The sequence below is a fragment of the Aethalodelphis obliquidens genome, unplaced genomic scaffold (genome assembly GCF_003676395.1).
Source record: "Aethalodelphis obliquidens isolate GAN/ISIS:26980383/991018 unplaced genomic scaffold, ASM367639v1 scaffold52, whole genome shotgun sequence".
Classification (NCBI taxonomy): Eukaryota; Metazoa; Chordata; class Mammalia; order Artiodactyla; family Delphinidae; genus Aethalodelphis; species Aethalodelphis obliquidens.
The window spans coordinates 12,811,615-12,826,720 of record NW_020837996.1 but is presented as its reverse complement, the minus strand read 5'-3'; positions in this window follow the sequence as shown (position 1 = coordinate 12,826,720).

The following is a 15,106-nucleotide window of genomic DNA, read 5'->3' as shown; positions in this document are numbered from 1 at the left end:
TATTTATTTATTTATTTATTTATTTATTTATTTATTTATTTATTTATTTATGGCTGCATTGAGTCTTTGTTGCTGTGCGTGGGCTTTCTCTAGTTGCAGCAAGCAGGGGCTACTCTTCATTGCGGTGCTCGGGCTTCTCATTGCAGTGCCTTCTCTTGTTGCAGAGTACGGGCTCTAGGCATGCAGGCTTCAGTAGCTGTGGCTCACGGGTTCTAGAGCACAGGCTCAGTAGTTGTGGTGCAAGGGCTTAGTTGCTCCATGGCATGTGGGATCTTCCCCGACCAGGGGAAGTGCATGTCCCCTGCACTGGCAGGTGGATTCTTAACCACTGTGCCACAAGTGAAGTCCCAAGAGCTGCTCCTTTTTAATTCATACATTTTGCTCTTTGTTGAGGGCAAAAGCAAGATATGCTGTTTTAAATGATATGTGTGGATAGTATGACATATTATTTAAAATACCATTTTCCCTTGTAAAATTTGAATTGCAAACAATTACAATTTTAACTGCTTTACTGAGGTATGAGTAACAAATAAAAAGCTGTAAATATTTAATTTATACAACTTGATGTTTGGAGATAGGTATACACTCTTGAAACCAATGTATCCATCACTTACAAAAGTTTTCTCTTGCCCCCCTTGTGTTTTTTGCTTGTTTGTTTATATGTTTTCCCTTTTTGTGATCACAGCACTTACTATAAGATCTAGCCTCCGGGGCTTCCCTGGTGGCGCAGTGGTTGAGAGTCTGCCTGCTAATGTAGGGGACACGGGTTCGAGCCCTGGTCTGGGAGGATCCCATATGCCACGGAGTGACTAGGCCCGTGAGCCACAACTACTGAGCCTGTGCGTCTGGAGCCTGTGCTCCGCAAAAAGAGCGGCCGCGATAATGAGAGGCCCGCGCACCGCGATGAAGAGTGGCCTCCGCTTGCCACAACTAGAGAAAGCCCTCGCATAGAAACAAAGACACAGCACAACAAAAGTAAATTAATAAATTAATAAACTCCTACCCCCAACATCTTCTGTTAAAAAAAAAAAAAAAGATCTAGCCTCTTCTTGAGTCTGTTGGGCCCTGATTGTCTTCAGCTGGAAATAACTCACTTACCAAAGTGTTACATTCTGGGGCAGCCTCCCCTGAACCCCATCACATCATAATGGTAGGCTTTATTTTTCAAGCAGGGATACTGCCTTTGGGGAAGTTTCAGGAAAAAATATGGGATCAAATATGATTTCTGTGGCTGGTTTCTATGTGGGTTAATATAAAGACACATTATTTTACGCAGTATAGACGGAGGGAAGGAAGATTGAAGCAAAAAACTTGTTGGTCCTTGGTTTACAAGCTTTCTCTCAAACAGGTTCTGTGAGCTTTATCCTAGCTCTATTTCATTAGTGGTGATAATTAGAAAGTAACTGTTCTCTGTTCCTGTGGTATTCTGATATAAAATTTGGGGAGAGACATGTGCTTTGTTGATTTTGTATTAGTGTAATGTATGAGACTTTTAAGAGAAAGGTTTTTTCCTTATTTGTAAATAATCTTTAAAATTATTTTTAAAGTCACTTATTGCTCACAAGCCAGCCTAGCACCTTCAACCTGTGCGGCACTGTGCGTTAGAACTTGGCCCCTGCTGTTCCGTTTGTCCAGAATACGTCTTCAAACCAGCTCAGGTCTTTCTCCCTTTCTTCACAATGTTGTTCAGATATCATCTGCTCAGTGAGGTCTTCCATGGTCACTCTATTCAAAGTGTCACCTCCATATCGATATCTCCTGTTCCCCTTCCTTGCTTTACTTTTCTCTCCAGAACTTAACACCTTATAGGAAAGTATATAATTTTTACGTTGTTTACGTGATCTCCATCCACAAGGATGAAAGCTCCATGTGGGCAGAGGTTTTCAGCTGCTTTTTTACTAATACTAATCAGAACTTAGAACACTGTCTTACATCTAATATACACATATTTGTATATATACAAATATAGCATTAAGTAAAAGTTATTAATACAAGAAACTTTGAACAATATATAAATATAACTACATATATCTTAGATTCATTTTAGTAAACTACATGTAATCAGGGACTCTAATAGAAGCAATAATCAAGGATACTTGTCTAAATACTTATAATACTATGATTCCATATTTAGGGAATTATTTAAAAATTAAGAAGGCTGCATTAATTTTAAAAGGAATAATTTATCATGGATTTAGGCATCAGTTCCTGAAATCTTTCAAAATTTGTTTTGCAAGGTATATTTTAGCCTAAAGGATATTATTGCTTTCAAAATATTTTCCCAGTAACAAAAGAGGAACTTTTCTCCTTACATTTTAAAAGGGTCCATAAGAAATTATAATAGAGTTTTACCTAATTTCAATCATTAACTGAAAACTACTAAAACAAGAAAGACCAAAAGCAAAACAAAACAAAAGTTACATCCTAAGAAAATAACAACATTGCAATCTCACATACTATGGACTTTTTTTTCTCTTAGCACAGTCTCTCCCACCTGTGTTTATCTGCCTGCATTTACTGGCGGTGGGTCCAGCTTCATAAGATCTGTTTTCAAAGAGACATTAGCAATCAAACCTGATGTATGAGTTTGTTTTCCATGTTAAACCTGACTAGGAATTAATTGCCAAATAAAGGATTACATATTAATTCATCCTGTATTTATTCATTATGTATGTATGTGTGTGTGTATTTAGCAAAAGCCCACTATGTACAAAACATTAGGCTTTGTGCTACCTGCAAGAAGAACAAAACACAATCTTGGTCTTCAAGCAACTTACATGCTATGGGAGATAACAACTTGAAAATCCAAGCTGTGTGTGGCGATACCCTAACGACTCCCCTGGGAGCCTTCGTAGTATTGCTCCCTCCGTGGGGATCCCTAGGACTGTGAAGTGCACAAGTGGTCATAAGGTCTGAAAGTGTAGGATGTGATGGAAACAATTTTATCAAATAAGGCAGGAGAGCATAAGTGCTCTTCAGGAGGTGTAATCATTGTGTCATGGGAGTAGTTAATTCTGCCTCAAAGACTGGAGGGTGGGAAGGGGGTGGCAGGAGCTGCAAATGGTGTAATGTGATTTCTTCCAAAGTCAGGAAGATTACTTGACTTAAGTATACTGTTACGAGTAACTGGACATAAGAAATAGAAAACATTTTACAGATCACTTCTAGTTCAATATCTTTGTTTTATTGGTCAGGAAACTGAAGCTCAGAGAGAGGAAGTGACAGGCCCAAAGTTACAGAGCTAGTTAAATGCAGTATGGAATTCTAATCGCATTTATTAACTGTTACTTACTATTAGATATTATTTTCAATTTAGAATTTTCCTTTACTTTTTTTCAATGAAACTCATCTTTCTCTCAATCTCTTGATTATTGAAGTGGTCTTGGATCAAATATTAAGGGAATTGTAAGGTGATATAGCATGGAAGACTTTTTGGATAAGATCATGTGTTAAAAATCTACTTCAGGGAAGAAAACTATTAAAAAACAACTTTGTACAGTTTTCCTTAACTAAATGCACTTAAACTTAAGATTCTATATTCTTTAGTTTCTTCTCATGCTTCAAAAAAACTGTGACCATAGCAGAAATACTATGTCACAGCAATACTGAAGTGGATTTATATGTTATTTGTGAAAAACTCTTTCTAACAAAACTAGGAATTTCTTTAAATCCTTTAAGTCTACTGCGACTAAAAGAATTAGAGTCGGAAAAGTTTCCTCAGCAGAACATAAATTAGAAAGTGTATGGCCTCAGTGTGGGTTCCATTTCTGATTTCACTCCCACCTTCTTCCTGGCATGGTGGCTCTATTGGTAAAAACAATTTCATTTAAATACTCTTTACTTAAAATTGAAAAAATGCTTGTAAAATTAAACACAATTTAAATTATCTTTTAAATTTTTAAAAAAAGATCTGTTCTAAAGCCTTTACATAAATAGCCACTGAATCTTGAATTTACATTTACCTATATTTGTAAAAGTTGAGAGTGCTCATATTCTGTAAGCACAGGAATTTAAGGGTAATGGTACAGTACCCTTATATACCCTTTATATGTGTATATATATATATATATATATATAAATAAATAAAATATACACGTATATAAATATATATATGTGGCTAACATATAAATAATATATTTTAGCCACAATGTGATAAGCATACAAAAAAATGATGCTCTACAAAAAATCTCCCAATTTGTACGGAAACACAAAAGACCCCAAATAGCCAAAGCAATCTTGAGTACGAAAAATGGAGCTGGAGGAATCAGGCTCCCTGACTTCAGACTATACTACAAAGCTACAGTAATCAAGACAGTGTGGTACTGGCACAAAAACAGAAAGATAGATCAATGGAACAGGATAGAAAGCCCAGAGATAGACCCACGCACATATGGTCACCTTATCTTTGATAAAGGAGGCAGGAATGTACAGTGGAGAAAGGACAGCCTCTTCAATAAGTGGTGCTGGGAAAACTGGACAGGTACATGTAAAAGTATGAGATTAGATCACTCCCTACCACCATACACAAAAATAAGCTCAAAATGGATTAAAGGCCTAAATGTAAGGCCAGAAACTATCAAACTCTTAGAGGAAAACATAAGCAGAACACTCTATGACATAAATCACAGCAAGATACTTTTTGACCCACCTCCTAGAGAAATGGAAATAAAAACAAAAATAAACAAATGGGACCTAATGAAACTTCAAAGCTTTTGCACAGCAAAGGAAACCATAAACAAGACCAAAAGACAACCTTCAGAATGGGAGAAAATATTTGCAAATGAAGCAACTGACAAAGGATTAATCTCCAAACTCTATAAGCAGCTCATGCAGCTCAATAACAAAAGAAACAAACAACCCAATCCAAAAATGGGCAGAAGACCTAAATAGACATTTCTCCAAAGAAGATATACAGACTGCCAACAAACACACGAAAGAATGCTCAACATTATTAATTATTAGAGAAATGCAAATCAAAACTACAATGAGATATCATCTCACATCAGTCAGAATGGCCATCATCAAAAAATACTTAATGATTTGTATTTTCCTTGGCAATTAGTTAGAAATTAGTGATTAAACTGAATTGAAAACGCCATTTGAAAAGTATTAAATGGGACAGTTAACTAATCAAATAAATTTACATACTTGAAAAAATGTTATGAATTTGGAATATAAATGATAGTAACTAAATTTTTGGAAGACTCTAGTTCTGGTAAAATGTGCTTAAAATCTAGAGGCATTATGAAAATATTAATTAAATAAAATCTTTAAATTGCTGCCATCCTAAACATAAATCCATCCCGTTTATGGAATTTAGGAAGAGGAAAAGAGACTAATGTTTATGTGTGGGTATTTATTTTTCCATGGACAACAAAAGTTAAAGAGAATGAGAAGTAAAATATTAATGGTAGACATACTTGAACAATGAGATTATCGTCACATTTTTCTGTTTTAAATTTCTAAATTTTTCACTATTTTTGGTTTAGTATGTATTGTACCTATCATTTGGAAAAACAACCACGACTTAAAAACAGACAAAACAACAACAAAACTAAAGCAAGTGATTTCTCATAAGATTCCTTGGTGGGGAAAGTGGTGGGGGGTGGTGGTAGGATGAATTGGGAGACAGGGATTGACATATATACACTAATATGTATAAAATAGATAACTAATAAGAACCTGCTGTATATAAAATACAGTACAAAAAAAAAAAGATTCTTTGGTAGATTTTTTTTTACCTATAGGTAATATAGAACCAGATAGAAAAGGTCTGAGGATAACTTGTAAGAGAAAAACACCACAAAATAATTAAAAATCCATAAGTACTGAAACATTTGGTGAAGATGACTAATTTAGTGGCTTAACTGTACACTCAAAAAACGGCAGTGATCCCCCATGCCTTTGACTTTTATGGAATATGGATGTACCACATGATCTTACTCTAGAGTTCGCTGTCTCCACATTTTATTCTGGGCCAGCTAGAAAACATAGGCAAAAACTCAGCAGATGGCACTCCTATCCTTAGATCTAGACTAAAACCAAATCTAAACATGTTTGTTTCACACTTCAGGATAGAAATGGCACTTAAAAACATGTAAAGACTATTTATCATAATACTAACATGGATCAATGCAATCTGCATCAAAGGCTCAGCAAGTCATTTTGTGGATATCAACAACCTGATTCTAAACTTTATATGGAGTGGCAAACGACCCAGAATAGTCAACACAATACTGAAGGAGAAGAACAAAGTTGGAGGACTGATACTACGTGACCTCAAGTTTTACTATACACCTGTAGTAGGCAGTTCAGATCAGGATGGTGGAGCTAAAGGAGCATGGCGCTCACTTTCCCCCATGAACACAACAAAAATGCATCTACAGGTGGAACAATCCTCACTGAAATCTAACTGGAATCTGTCAGAAGGGCTTCTGTACAACCAAGGCTGTAAGAAAGATACACACCGAATTGAGTAGGAAGGGAAGAAAGGCAATCGGGTCAGGACCTGTGCCCTTGGGAAGGGACACAGAGGAAAAAGGAGATAACAAGGGCAGACTCCCACCCTGGGCAGTGTACAGTTTGAGCCACAGACTGGGCACCCGGATCCTGGGGTCCCATGAGAGGGAGACTATCCCCGTTGGCTGGTTGGAGGACCACTGGACATAACAGAAGGGCTGTGGGAAGCCTGGACGCCACTCATGAGGTGCCTACATGCTAGCTTGCCCCCGAGGCAGGGTGGAGAGAGGTCTATTCTGAAGGCTACTGTATTTCCAGCAACTACTTCTCTGTGTATCCCAGTCTGAGCTGAGCAAACACTTCGGCCCCACTTACTCCACATCACAGAGCAGCACTATATCTGGGGTGGCTATGACAGGGGAAAAGGCTGGACCATGGAACGCAGAGGTGACCCGGTCCTGAGATAGAGCCTGAGTGGGACAGTGGCCATGGTCGGTGCTTATTCAAGCAGTGTCTCAGAAGCAGCCCAGGTCTCTGACGGCGGCCGCACAACCACAGCTCCCCTCCTGAGACATGCTGAGAGTCCACGTGGGCCCTGTCCACACTGAAAAGCAGCTCTACAATGGGGCAGGAGCAGCAGAGGCTGGGGTGAGCGATCAGCTGTGCTGGACAAAGGGGACTTGCATCCAAGGATACATTTGAGAGAAAGCGCCGGTGCCTGCACACTGAACCTCTGTCTGTGTCTGACACAAGCCGAGGACCTGCAGGGGCCCCAGTTACTTCAGCACTACCCTCTCTGGGGCAAAGGTCCCGGTGCTGGGAGAGGGAAAAACACACAGTTCAAGGGAACAGAGCCTGCTTGGGCTTCAGACCGCACCCTGATAGGGTGGTGATTGTCACTGAGCAGAGAGGAAGTCCCACCTCACACCTGGCTCCAGCTCTAACCCCTCCACCTCCAACGTCACCTCCTACCAAGGTGATAGCTCTAGCACACCCTGAGGCAAGATACGACTTGCATCCACATCAAATCCAGCTCTCCCACCAAAGGCACTGGGCACACACGGTCTGTACAGGGACACTCCCACATAGGACACACATTCAAGACCACAGTAAGTAGCTGTTTCACTCAAATTGATAGATGCAGAGAAAGTTAAGCAAAATGAAAAGGCAGAGGAACTACTCTCAATTGAATAAGCATGAGAAAACTCCTGGAAAAAATAATGAAACAGAAATAAACAATTTACCAGATAAATAATTCAAAGCATTGGGAATTAAAATGTTAACTGAATTAGGGGAAATAAGTGATGTAATCAGTGAATACTTTAACAAGAAACTAGAAAATAAAAAAGACCCAATCAGAAATGAAGAATTCAATAGCTGAAATAAAAAACACACTAGAAGGAATGAATAGCAGACCAAATGATACACTCTGCTTGATTTCCAAAACAGCAATGTTGTACAATGGTCTCAGTGACTACACATTTTAATCTGGAAGCACTCCAGTATTGTTTCTGGATTGGTGCTTGCTGACATTCTGTCTGCCCCTAATTTTACTTTACACCTAGTGTAAAGAGAAACATGGCATTGCCACTTTGCTAAAATGCCATTTCTTAAGAAAGACAGAATTTTCTTGATCAAACTGTGGCAAACAGGCTCCACCCAAGTTATATCACTCCCGGAAATTGTAATATATATTTATAAGCTGTAACTCCCATCGTTAATAACGTGGAGGTATTGTCTGTCTCAGGCACTGCTTAAACCCCAGTGTTTAGAACAGTGCCTGAATGAATGAATGAACCTGTGCAAAACAGAATAAAGGAGGCGAAGAGAAACATATTTTTAAGGAATTTATCCAGAGACTCACAACTTCTAAGTTGTACAACCAGAATTTTAACTACAGATTTCAGCCCAAACCCTGTGCGCCTTCCACTGTGCCAACTGTTTCCATCTTGCTTCCAGCAGTTAATGTCACCATGTCCGTGGAGAGCAGCATAATGTAGTAGTAGTTTGAGCATATGGAATTTCCTTTCTGAGTTGAGTGCCATTTAATCTATAACATGAAGTATATAAAGGAGTCACTCTGCTAATAGGTAGGCGGCTAAGTTATGCAGAAGAATCAGTAAGTTCAAGGGCCCATATGTCAGGGAAGAGTACAGATTATTCTAGAAACTGACAAAAGGCCAACATACTTGGAATTTGAGTGCCTGACAAGGAAAGTGTTTGAAATGAGACTAAAGGGTAGGCAAAGTCTAGATCCTACATGGTCCTGTAGGTTATATAAAGGAATTCAGATTTTATTCTAAGCACAGCAGGAAGCCACTGGTTTTAAGTTAAAGAGTGACATGATCTAATGTGAGTTTTTGAACAGTCACTCTGGCTATTGCATGGAGAAAGAACTAAGAATGGGAAAAATCTACATACATACACTACACCTTCACACCCCACATGTCACCTGTGGAAGGGGGTAAAGGATGGGGAAAGACAGTGTTTTGCACAGCATTAGGTACATGGTGACAGTGGAGTTTATGATAGCATTCCACGTCTCTGAACACCAGATATAGGTGTGTCTCCCTCGCTGTCCAAGCTGCCTGCCCTCTGCAGCAGTATGAGAAACCTCACGGGGAATGGGACCCTACCCTACAGATGGCAACTCTGATATGAATGGAACACTAAACTAGACATAATTTCATATGCAAAACATTCAGCGTGTAACATCTTACATGTTTTCTATTGTTAAGGTGCATTTTATTCCTGAATTCTACCCAATTGTTAACAACGGTTTTCTTTAATTTTTTTCTATGGCCAGGTAATTCTTACCTCTAATTTTTTTTTTTTTTTTTTACCAGCTCTCTGTTTTCTTTTATTTTCTAGGATAAAATTCAGGCATTTAAAGTTGCTCATGGAAAAGGCAACCTTCCTACACGGTTGCTGGGAATGTAAATTGGTGCTGCCATTATGGAGAACAGTATGGAGGTTCCTTAAGAAACTAAAAATAGAGCTACCATATGACCCAGCAATCCCACCCCTGAGCATATATCCAGAGAAAACTATAATCCAAAAAGATACATGCATCCCAATGTTCATAGCAGCACTATTCACAACAGCCGAGACATGGAAGCAACCTAAATGTCCATCAACAGATGAATGGATAAAGAAGATGTGGTACATATATACAATGGAATAATATTCAGCCATAAAACATAATGAAATATGCCATCTGCAGCTACATGGATGGACCTAGAGATTATCATACTAAGTGAAGTAATTCAGAGAAAGACAAATACTATATGATATCACTTATATGTAGAATCTAGAATGTGACACTAATGAACTTATCTACAAAACAGAAACAGACTCATAGATGAAGAGAACAGACTTGTGTTTGCCAAGGGGTGGAGTGGGCGGGGAAGGGACAGACTGGGAATTTGGGATTAGCAGATGCAAACTATTATATTTAGAATTGAGAAACAACAAGGTCCTACTGTGTAGCACAGGAAACTATATTCAATATCCTGCCATAAATCATAATGGAAAAGAATATGAACAATAATATATATATGTATAACTAAATCACTTTGCTGTACAGCAGAAATTAACACATTAAAAATCAACTATACTTCGGTAAAATAAATTTTCAAAAAAAGTTCCTCATGATCTGGTCCCTGTATCTTTCTCTATTCTCACCTTTATAAGCAATTCCCGTTCATCCATCACACACATACAAACATGCATACACACACACTTTGTGCTGAAGCAGTAATGAATATAGTCATTGCATTCTATGATTTTCCCCAAGCTTTTGGGATGTTTGCTTTTTGATTCGACAAACTTGTATTCAATCTTAAAAGCTCAGTTGCTGTCATATTCCCAGAAAGCCATCCCTGGTACTCCTTTAACTGGAGGCAGTGATACTTTTCTCTAAATTTTCTCTACACCTTATTTATGGATATATTAATGAATTCACTTATAAAATTGGTATTTATTTATTACCAGAATGAATTTCCTGTTAAGGGATTACTTTTCATTTGTTTTATGCTTCTTGTGTCTAGTAGCATTGGGCTTGAGGCAGTTTGGCCATTCAAGCAATATGTTCTAGATTGAATTCTACTTTTCATCTATACAGATATTCTGAATAACTACTATGCATGTGCAAATAAAGTAAATTCAGATTATGAAGTAAAAGTGGAAACCAGGATAATTATTATTAGTCATTTGTCCAGTCCCCCTTGCAAAAAAGTATTGCAACTTGACAAAAGGAAAAACAACATAAATTCTTAGTGAGATTGCAAACATTCTTAGGCATTTTTTTTCTTTGTGGTGTTGGAAGTCTATATATATGAAAGAGATAATGAAGAATAATGGATAAATTAAAAGTCCAAAACAAGCTTTACTGTTTAAAAAAATTGAACTTGGAAGAAATATGTCAATATACTGTGGATACCACCTTTTTACGGTTTTGATTTAAAGCACTTTAAAAATAATGTTTCCACTGAAGGCCTCTACCACAATTTATAAAGGTTTCTGGTCTTTACTCTTTTGTTCAGAATGCTGCTGACCTTTGAAATTCAAGGAACTGGGAGGGAATCATTATTTATTATTTGAGGTGGCAGTGCATAACCAGGCTGATTTTCACTCTGACAAAAGAGATCAGAGCTTGTGAAGGTACAGGAAAAGTTAAAAAAACAACCAAACCAAACAAACAAACAAAAAACCTCATCCATCGATAATCCTGGTAATAATAATAGAATATAACATACTTTCTAGACTCAAGATCCCAGAAATTAAAAAAGAGAATACATTTGCCATAAAGAAGAGGTTTAGGTGGATATAGTTTTCTGTTGAATGTTATTTCTTCCTCAGATTTCCTCGCCTCCTTTCACAAGGCCACTGGAATGTCTAAAAATAATATAAATAAAAATAATGTTCTAATGAATTAATTACTTCAGAAAAAGAATCACAGACCTCACATGGTTATGTGAATTCCACTAGATTCTAGATATTTGTGGGTGGGATCTTTGTTTATATCTTGTTCCCCCTGCAGATCCTGTACCTAAAATAGTGGAACAAACACAGTGGAATCTCAGTATTTGTTGGACTAATGAATGATATATTGAATACCCAACTTAAATATAAATGGAGATAACTCTATTCTTTCCAATGGTCATGCAAATATATACATATATATGTATACATATATATTTTTTAAAGGTTTTTTTGTTTTGTTTTTTAAATTTATTTTATTGAAGTATAGCTAATTTACAATGTTGTCTTAATTTATACTGTACAGCAAAGTGATTCAGTTATATACATATTTATACATTATTTTTCATATTCTTTTCCATTAAGGTTTATCACAGGATATTGAATAGAACTCCCTGTGCTATACAGTATGACCTTGTTGTTTATCCATGCTATATATTTATAATAGTTTGCATCTGCTAATTCCAAACTCCCAGTCCATCCCCCCCATCAGTTGAATGGTTCTTATCTCATCCCTAACATCTACTTTGTCACCAAATCTTGACTGTGTCTTCCCATTTCCATTGCTACCTTCTTCTTAACTCATCATCTCTCCACTGTAGGTCCTCCAACTGAACATTTTCTTCCTACTGCTGAGAGAGTGTTTTTATTGAAAATAGCTCTGATATTTCTCTTACCCAATCCTCTGATTGTTAAGTTTTGCCACATTTGTTCTATCGCCCAATCTATATATAAATATATAGCCATCATCTTTCATCTTCTCCTAAACTTTTCAAGAGTAAGATGTACGCAGAATGTCCCCACTCCAAACAATGCAGTATTTATGTTCCCCAAACAAGGATACTTTCTCGAATAAAAATCATATAACCCTCCCTCAATTTAAGTTCCTCAATCAGGAACCTAAAATTGGTACAAAATTCAAGCCCACATTCCCATTCAAATTTTGTCAGCCGCCACAATTATGACTCCTTTCCCATTCTGGTTCTCATTCTTATCCAAGACACCATAGTGCACTAAATTGTCAGGTCTCTTCTGATACCTCCATCCTGAATCAGTTCCTCAGTATTTCCATGTCTTTTTGTCTTTCATGGGTTTAAAGGAGGCAGGTCTTAAACTCTATAGCATGACGCTCAACCTGGGTCCATCTGATGATTCTTCTTGTCCTGATGGAGTCATGCATTTTTGGTAGGAATTCCACAGAAATGATGTTACACACTTCTTGGAGCATCACTTGAGGGGACACTTGATGTGAACAATCCTTCCTTTGGTCACTTTAACTTTAACTACCTAGTAATACTGGCCTCTGCCAAGTTCTTCCCCTTTACAGTCATCATTTCCCCAGTTTAATTGATTAATATTATATTGTAGGAAAGTATTTAAAAATAATTCCATAAACCCATTCCTTATCAAACCACCACCAAATAATTTGGTATCCATTAACAGCATCTTCTTAATTAACCCTGATTTCTGATGTTTGCCAAATGGCAATTCTCTATTTCCATTATCCCTACAAAATTTGTTGGCAATCTATTGTAAGGAAGAATTTTATTTCTACATAGGTTTATTTATATAGCTATAACATAATATATAGGCGATCTATAATAGAACCCACAATTCTATTCATTCATTCATTTGTTCATATATTCTATCAGTATAATATCATGAGTTAACATCTTATTCATTGGGGTTGCAATCTATCATTGTTATTTATTTTGATACCAAAATCATCCCAAACTGTCTCCTATGTGCTTTAGGAGTCCCAAAATTCACTGAGCATTACATTAATTTCAGGTACAATATGATGTTCAAGGCTTATCTCTTCCTTTCCCTGCCTAGTCTAGGAATAGTTAGTTCTCCAGGAAGCCCTGGTTCCTTTTAGTGAAGACATCATTTAGATGTCTTGGCACTCACTGTACTCATTGTTCTAAGATTGCTGTTGCCCTATTAATTAATGGGCAGAGCTTGGAAATATATGTATATGACTCCATATACAACTACAATTACTTATATGTATAGTTGTATGTATATGTTACAAAATCATGAGTCCATATTGAAATCTCCAGTTTTAGTCTAACACTTCATGCTTCTTTTCATCCTTTACTTTTCTTTGTTAATATCTTCTTTTGCTTCCAGAGGCTTCATATTATTCTCAATGCATGTATTTATTTGCTCAATGTAACCACACTCTAGCCATGCAGGTCATCTCTTCTGTCATCTCCAACCTTCTCACATCACTCCCATTCTTGGTCATCAAGTCTTCCAGTCTGCTGAGCAATGTGCATCTCTAGCCCTTTTCCAGTGCCCTGCCTTCCTGGTCACCATCAATCCTACAATCCCACAGCTCCATGCAGTTATGCAACTCCCTGTCCCCTCACCACCTCACATGCTAGGTGACATATGTTGTCCTTTTCACAGGGAAGAGAAGGAAAAGAAAAACTACACATGAATTTTTAATAGCATTTTTGTCCACCGATGAGTACTTCACAAAAGATTCATCATAGTTCACACTAGAATGTGTACATTCCTAGAATACCAACAGAAAGAGAAAGGAAAGAAGAGGGAAAAATACATAGCTCTTTCTGTTTGCTTTTGGGATTATATATGTAAATTTGAGTCAACTAAAGAAATAATTCTACAATGGTACCTAAGACTTTGTCCCTTTGCAGCTCTATCCCCAGAGGAAAAAAATTAAATTAAATTAAATTAAAAGGTGTTTATTTTATAATTCAAGAACTCTATCACTTGTAAACCCTGAAATTAGAATAAAAAAGGTTGTGGTGCAACACTAATTATATAAACAATTCTAAGTTTCTTTATAGAGAATACTCACGTAAAATCTTACGATTTTAATTCAATAAAGGCAACTATATATATTATATGCAAAGTACAGCCCTTATATAAGACCATATGTAGGTAGGTCATATTTACTGTCACTATTCAACAATAGTTTTAGAAGTTCTCAGAAGTATCAAATTCTTCCACTTTCACTATACCACGCAACTGACTTTAAGACAACATAAAATTACACTTTGAGTATTCTGCTCCTCTCTTCCAAAAATACACAGTATTGTGATAATATCTTGATGGATGACTTGAGCTATAAACAATAAAATATCCCATGTCTAGAAAACATCCTGACTACAGACCTACAAAATTAGTAAGAATCATGAAATCTCACACATCCTGAGATGAATCAGTTTATGGAATGATGATTCTTAGAGAGCATTTAATCCAATGCCTGAACTTCACAATAAGGGGTAATCATTGGGGGATTATACTACTTCACACAACAGGAAACTTACTGTCAATAACTGTAAGGGTCTGAGATTTTACTCTACCTGTAAAAAAACTGGCCTGTAAGTTTCATGAATGCAAGTGAACACAAGACTCTGGGTCAGAAATAGAAGGCTTTATTAATCACAGCAATAACACGGGCCACAGTATCAGCTTTTGCACCACTCCCATGAGTCCCATTTCCACAGGGAAAATCAAAGGGCTGGGTGATGCCTGTTCATAAAGTTGGTTGCATTACAGGAGAGAAATTCTAAGCTTAGGAAACCAGAATCTTTTTTAACAGGCTGTAATCTTGCCTAAGCTTTATCTTACAGGTAAATATTATCTTCATCATACTGAAAAGTAAACAAACCAGCTCTTTGTTGCAGAAGGA